Below are 8,060 nucleotides of genomic sequence, written 5' to 3'. Positions count from 1 at the left end.
TTTCTCTAACCGACAACCATTATATAGGAGCTATTGTGATGATACAACGATCTCCCTCACCCTGCCAGCGCATCCTATACCTTGCCAAAGGAATAGGACCTGAACTACTAAGTGGATCCACTAATCTATGCGAAAAGGATTCATCTAAAAAGTATGACCCTTTTCTCTCCATGATGGCTACATGGTTTATGGGGGCTGTGAGTTGTTTGAACTCTCCCCATATCGGTGCTCAATACTACTCCCAAAATATACTAGCTCTTTATGTTTTAAAAACATACTTCTTTATGTGATTTGAGATTAGTGCTCAAAAACTTAGCTCAAAGGCTATCTTGGAAATCAAAGTTTCCCCTCTTGCTTCATTTAGAAAGTGATTACTCTTTTCTAAAAACTAGCCCGAAAACTCTTTGGAAATCTCAGTTTCCATTCTTATTTAAATGTGAAAACATTTTAAATCTCTTTGGGAATGCTTAGTCCCCATATACTTTTGAAGAAATGAACTTCAACTTTACTCTTTACTGAACTCAAAACTTAAGTCTTAAAACAAAGTTGAAACGTTTGCAAAAGCTTTTGGAAAACTTTATGAACTTCTCTTAACTTGACACTTGACTTCTTATGACTTTGATCTTAACTGCTCTTGACTTGACTCTTAACTGGTCCTTGAATTGAATTATGGATTCAAGGATTGTGATTTGTGATTGGAAAGATCTCATGATGTTTAGGAATGATTTAGATAGCTAAACATGAGAAAAGACTGAAAATCAATATTTAAGGGTGGGTTCGCGACGCAGAGACATATTTAATTTTTGGTTTCGAAAATGACTTTTGAGGCAGAACGGTCTGTGACCGCTCCGCGATGCGAAACGAATTTTCCCAAATTTGGGAGGTAGCTCCGTGACGCGGAGGTAGTGCCAAATTTCGACCGACGAAATTTCTTTTTCGTTTTTCAGCTTTAAACCCTCTAAACTTTGTGGGTTCTTTTACCCAACACTTAGAATCGATTAAATGTTCAAAGTACATCAGATTCTACTCAAAATCGAACCTAAAATCACGGATTAAGATCAAAAAACTCCTCAACGAATTCAACGAAACAAGAATCTAATGAAACTTCAACAAACCCATTCAAGAACACAATTTCTAAGCTTTCAAGAACTTAAATTCTCTGAAATAAATCATGATTGGCGCATGGGCGAATTAACCCAATGCTATGTGATCTCACATACCTTTCAGGGATCACCACCGACGAAATCCACAAGCCAAACTCGACTATCTTGACGAATCTTGAACGTTCTTCTCCTTTCTCCTCTTCTTTTCTCTTCTCTCAAAACTCTAACTCTTTTTCCAAAAGCATAAACTGACTAAGTTCAGTTTAGACCCCTAAGTAATTACCAAAAATGAATTAAAATAAAAGGGTAAGGAAACGACCAAACTATCCTTCAAAATTCTGGATTTGGACTTTCCTTAATCCAACAGCCCAACTTCCAAAGGGCATAACTTACTCATACGGACTCGGAATCGCGCAAACTCAGCGGCGTTGGAAAGATCATTCCAAGAGATTTCCAACCATATCTGGAAGTACACCTAACTCATCCTAAGCTAGGAGTTATGGCCATTTGAAGTTGACCAAAAACTCATTTTTCCTAACCTAAACAAATTTTCAGATTTTCAGTTCTTTCCAAAAATGACTATTTCCAATTCTTAGCTTCTTCCTAGCTATTTCAAATTGCGAGATGTTACACGTTATCTCACACTTTGAGGTTTGTGATGAAAAATAAAGAATTGTGTTGAAAAATAAAGAATGAACAAGAAGAGGAAAATGGATGAGGTGTGAAGAAGAAGAAACGTGAGGGTGGGTGAAAGGAGGATTTTGATTTTTTAATTTTTTTAAACTTTAATTTTTATCTGACACACTTGTTTTTATTTTCTTGCCACGTCAGTTGTAGTAAAGATGTATAACAAACTATCATAATAGTTTAAGTATGCAACTGACTTTTCGAGGCAAAATAACACGCTTCTTTCCCCATTATTGAATGAAACGACTAATGAATGAATATATTATTGAATGGCATGATTCATGAATGAGTATATTATTGAATGGCATGACTTATGAATACGTATATTATTGACTCTAATGTCAAATCAGATCAACCAATAATAGAGGCATAGGCGTGTTCAAAATGAGTGAAACAATTCAATAAAAAGCCTACAACTTTCCACAAATAGCAGTACACCTCATAATTTTCCTAATATGCAACTATCTTATATTTAATATATGTATCTAAAACAAAATTATCAATAAATAGGGTTATTTATGTACACAACACCCTTTCAGGTAATTGGTACAAATATTAATAGAAAGAAACACCCTACTTAAAGCAATCACTTTGAAATGGATGTAGGCATCAACACGATTATCCTGATCATATATTGACACGTTCAACAAGTATCATGGTAATCATGTCTTTAAAAAACTTTATCGAATCTGTATACTCATTCCCTTGGAAAATATCTAGTATAGTGATATATATTTTTATATTACTATATAAGGTCTCTGCTCTGATACCAAGTTAAATTAGGTCTTAGGCCTAACTCACACCTCAAAAGCTAGCTCAAAGGGAGGAGGATTGTCCAAGTCTTATAAAGAGTCCACCCATCTCTTTTTTTTTTTTTTTTTCAATTACACCCAAACCAACTGGGAGTTATTTATTCCATCAAAAGAGTGCATATGGGCAAACCCACGTACAAAAAGGCCTTTTGGCAGCCAACAAAAAAGGCCTCAGCTTACGAAAATATTTGATTTGTCATATCTAATTCTAATACTAGGCATTTACAATTTGTCTAATTGATATGAGCCCACTGCTAGCTTAGGGATATCCCTCCAATCGTGAAACATATGAGCTTCATTAGAAATAACAACATGTTTAGTTAATGCATCTGCAACTTGATTAGCTTCCCTGTAACAGTGATTTACTTCACAATTCATCTTAGCAACAGCTTGTATGATGTCTTCTACAACACCTTAATTTGATTTTCAAGTTGGAGGCTTGTCCATTCCTTACCATATCAACCACCATTTTTGAGTCTAATTCAAGATAGCAATTGTGAAATCCTTGCTGCAATGTGTGACTTTTGTCATTTGTTAGCACGGTTACATCCCTATCATTTGTAAGGTATCGAACAACCAAGGAATGTATCCGAGAGCAATGAAAAATTCGAGATTTTTGTAATTGAAAAAACTTTTGAGATAAGATGTAATTAGCCCAAAATATATGGGCTTATATATATATATATATATCATGATCCAAATTTTAATCCAAGAGCCAAAAGTTAGGGCCGAAATTTCAGTCCAAAGTGTGTTGAATTCTCAACCAACAAGGGCTGAAAATCACAGCACTATATATAAGCCCAATTATGAGATGAAGTCACATGGGTTTTTGGTGCAAATTTGCCAATTTTCCTCGTATTTTTGTTAAGCTACTTTTAGGAAGAAGTTTGTTATTATTTTTAAATGTTCTCCTAGTTTAATAGTTTTATAGATAGGAATAATGATTGTATACAATAATCTACCCCTTTTAAACGCATTTGTAAAATTATACAGAATATAGTATTATCTTTCACTATTCGTGTCTAAATATTAATTGGTAGTGGGTACTTCCCCTCTCCCTCTTTTGCTATTTTTTTAAATTTTAAATTCGAAACATTGAGCATAATCTATACAACTTTTTCATGGCTATCATTGTCTAAAAGGATATAAAATGTTTTTAACATATTTCTTGGTAACTTCTTGTTGTTTAATTCTACAAGAATTCTTATCCTATATGAATTATTGGCTACATTTCTTTGAAATAATCGATGAATTAATTTTAATTATATAATGCATTTTGTCACCACAAACGTCATCAATGGTCACATTTCAATAATTTTCTCTGATATAAGCTCTCATTAGTTAAAACCTTACGTTCTACCATAGATTAATTAATAAAATTCTATCTTACACAAAAGAATTATGGAAAACTTGAAGAATGAGTGTCATGTTCTTCTTGTAACATTTCCAGGTCAAGGTCATATTAATCCATCTCTTCAATTTGCCAAAAAATTAGTTAATTTAGGAATAAAAGTCACTTTTTCCACTAGCCTAACAACTTTTAATCATATTTCCAACTTCAAAATATTGAAGGATTAAGCTTTACTCTTTTTTTTGATGGCTATGATGGAAAATATAAAGGATCGCTATATCTATGAGTTCGAGTCATTTTATTCTTCCCTATTGAGTCATGGTTCTGAATTCGTGACTCAAATCATAGAATCCAGGGCGGTTGAGGGCCGCCCTTTCAAACGTGTCATTTACACAACCCTTATGGCATGGATTGGTATAGTGGCTAGGGGCATTAATGTCCCGTCTACATTTTTTTGGATCCAACCCGCCACGGTCTTGGACATTTATTATTATTGCTTCAGTGACTATGTTGATTGTTTCAAGAATTGTTCTCAAGATCAAGTTGTAGATCTTCTAGGATTACCTCGACTAAGTCCTCGTGATTTTCCCTCGTTCGTGTTCACCGATGTGAATTCTAAGTATGGTTGGGGAGTTAAGTCTATCATAGACCAAATTGAGTTGTTGAATAGTGAAGAAAATCCAAGAGTACTCGTGAACACTTTTGATGATTTGGAATTTAATGCTTTGAGGGCATTGAAGAATTTAACTATGGTTGGAATTGGTCCTTCAATTCCTTCAGCTTTTCTTGATGGAAATGATCCTTTATATGAGTCATTTGGAGCTGATTTAAGATGGAGTTCGGAAAATTATATGAATTGGTTGGATACAATGACTAAAGAATCTGTTATTTACAAAGCATTTGGTAGTTACTCTGAGATATCAAATCAATTGATGGAGGAAATAGGTCAAGGATTGATAAAATGTGGAAGACCATTTTTGTGGGTGATTAGGGAAGAAAAAGAAGGGGGGTATCCTGAGGAAAAATTGACTTGTAAAGAGGAATTAGAAAAACAAGGAAAAATCGTAATTGTAATACATTTACTGAATTCAACTCTTTCCACGGCATCTTTTTCACTGACATTAACTCTAACACCATTCCTCCAAATACATTGAATGAGTTTTGCATTACAGACTTGATCGTTCCAAAGTGGACATGCCTCGATAGGTACCTTAGATGTTATACTCTCTAAAGTTGAATTCCATTCACAGTGAGTCAAAAAACAGCCAACATAAGGGTGTTTTAGAGCATCCACTTGCTAGCACCAACTCACTATCTTCCCTTGCTTTTCAAGTTTGTCTTTGCAACTCAACTTGTCCTCCATCTTATACCCGTCTTTTCCTTCCCTAATCACCCACAAAAATGGCCTCCCACATTTCAGCAATTCGTGAGCAATCTCTTCCGTCAATTGACTTGATATTTCGGAGTAACTATCAAATGCTATGTAGATAACTGATCCCTTGTCCATTGAGTTCAACCAATCCATATAATTCTTCGAACTAATCTCAATCATATCAGCTGAAAAAGTATTATCATCAAGAAATATTGAAGGAATTGAAGTCCCAATTCCAGCCATAGTCACATGCTTTAAAATTTTCAAAGCATCAAAAGTGTTCACAAGAACTCTTGGATTTTTTTCACTACTCAACATTTCAATTTGTCTTTTAATAGACTTAATTGCCCAATTGGAACTCTCCACGTCATCAAACACAAAAGAAGGAAAATCAATTGGACTAAGTGGGGGCAATCCTGGTAACTCTATTATTCTGTCCTTAGCATCATAGTTTTTGAAATAATCAGAATAGTTCGTGAATTTATAATAGTAAACATAAAAAACTGTGGTAGGTTGGATCCAGAATAATGTAGATGGGATATTAATTTTTTTGGCTACTAAACCAACCCATTCCATGTTAATAGTATATATGACATGTGAAAAAGGGGTACCATTTTTTGCATTTGATTGGATCAAATTGAAAATGAATTTTGACCCACGGGACTTTACAGAAGAATAGAACATATGAAAATCATCAATTGAACTTAACTGGAATTTGCCATCATAGCCATCAGAGAAAGGAGCAAAGATTAATCCTTCAACATTTGAAAGTTTTTTTATTTTACTGAAAGTCGATAGGCTCGTGGTTAAAGTGACTCCTATGCCTAAATTGATTAATTGTTTGGAAAATTGAAGACATGGATTAATTTGGCCTTGGCCTGGAAATAGTGCTATAAGAACACGAGACTTTTCATTCTTCAAATTTTTCATGTTTTGGTTGGTGAAAAGAGAAGTATCCATGAAGGAGAATGAAGATTTTAGGCAGAAGAACTTTATTAATGAATAAAGTGTTTTTGAACTGGCTTGATTACGACTGATTAAGGTCACACATATTTATACTAGTAAATAGATGGTTCTAGATGTAAAAACAAATATAGAAAATTTATCATATTATTTAAATATTTACCTTAATAATTAAGTTTTTAGATTTATATGAATATTTATTGAATAAAAAAATATCAAAAGATATTTTAATCAAACTTTCTAGAAGTCCAGAAGTATCTGGATTTATTGTTGTTCCAAAAATAAGCTTTATTATTCAGCAAAAAATAAAACAAAAAATGCATGAATACTTTAGATTAAGTAACAAAAATAAAAGAATGATAGCAATTAGTATATTTTATTATCAGATATAACATTTGCTCACAATTTAGAGATACAAAAGCATGATATTTTTATTTTTCCAAGAATCATCATTATTATTCATTAAAAAAACGCGAGAAATGCATGAGTATTTTAGTCTAAAAAAGCATAATGATAGCAAGTAGTATGCTTTATTATCAGATATAACGTGTGCTAACAAATTAGAAATACAAAAGCATGACATGTTTGTTGTTTCGAGAATTATCATTATTATTCAGTAAAAAGTACAAGAAATACATGAATACTTTAGTCTAAAAAATAGAAGGAAAAAATGATAGCAACTAGAATTTTTTATTAGTCATCTTTATCAATCAATAAAAAATGACGAAAGAAAGGCATGAGTATATAGTACTTTAAACTAAGAAACAATAAAATATAATAATAGTAAGTAGTATGTTTTATCATTAGATATATCATGTGCTAACAAATTAAAGATCCAAAAGCATGACATATGTACATATTCGACTGTGAATTATTATTTTTCAAAAAATAATTAGAAACATGATAACGTAATTTAAAATTAGAATATAAAAAAGTAAGCACATGATGAAAAAAAATTCAACATATTTTTTCAATAAGGAGTGTAATTTTTTTTTATTGCCTTCAAGGGTTCATTAATTTGAAATAATCAAACAAGGAAATGTCAACTGCTCATTTTTCCTATGCAACCTAAGGTAACAAAACATTCAAGATATGAGTCATATTGATGTTTCACTAAACATTCAAAAGTTTTAAAAAATTTCATAATTTCTTGAACCCTCATATATCAGGTTGATTCTTTTTCTTGTTCCAAATACATGAAATTATAATTTAGGATGAAAGTACTCAAAAATAGTATTTTTGTCTGCTCTGATGTTGAAATATGTTTGAGAAGAGGTAAGTATGTTCTCTTTTTATCAAGTTCAAGCTTATGCTATGCTTTAGAATTCCCCTTACATGTTCGTACATTTCACGTATTGAGTTATTTGGCCTGCATCCTTTCATGATGCAGTTACATGTATTCAGGATCATCAACAACAACTTTGTTGATACCACATGGAGTTCGAGTTAGCTATGGTGAGCCTCCTTGCTTCCGGAGGATTTCATTTACTTTTCAATTTTGTCAGGATGTAGTGGGTCTTGTCCCGACTTCTATCTTTGTCAGTTAGAGGCTTCATAGATAGATAGTAGAGTTTCAGAAGTCTGTTCATTTATTTTGTTAAATGTTTTAGAGACTTAAGTTGCCCATTTTGGGGGGAGTTGAATATATTATATTATTCATAGTTTTTCATTTGAGTTAAAGCTTTGTAATTGAGTTTCATGAATTTTTATTCAGTTTTTAAGCTTTGTATGCTTAAGTTAGTCTTCCACTTGTAATCAGTCAGGATGAGGGT

General features: G+C 32.6%; 2 pseudogenes; one reads left to right on the top strand and one right to left on the bottom strand.

Moving 5' to 3' along the window:
• Positions 1 to 3,976: 3,976 nt before the first annotated feature.
• Positions 3,977 to 5,014, top strand: LOC125852438 (UDP-glycosyltransferase 75C1-like; annotated as a pseudogene).
• Positions 5,015 to 5,022: 8 nt separating this feature from the next.
• LOC125852442 (UDP-glycosyltransferase 75C1-like) lies at positions 5,023 to 6,285 on the bottom strand (annotated as a pseudogene).
• Between the last annotated feature and the right edge of the window lie 1,775 nt (positions 6,286 to 8,060).

This window comes from Solanum stenotomum, unplaced genomic scaffold (assembly GCF_019186545.1).
Source record: "Solanum stenotomum isolate F172 unplaced genomic scaffold, ASM1918654v1 scaffold35358, whole genome shotgun sequence".
NCBI lineage: Eukaryota > Viridiplantae > Streptophyta > Magnoliopsida > Solanales > Solanaceae > Solanum > Solanum stenotomum.
Note: the sequence above shows the minus strand (reverse complement) of the source record. Positions and strands in the feature narration are given on the sequence as shown.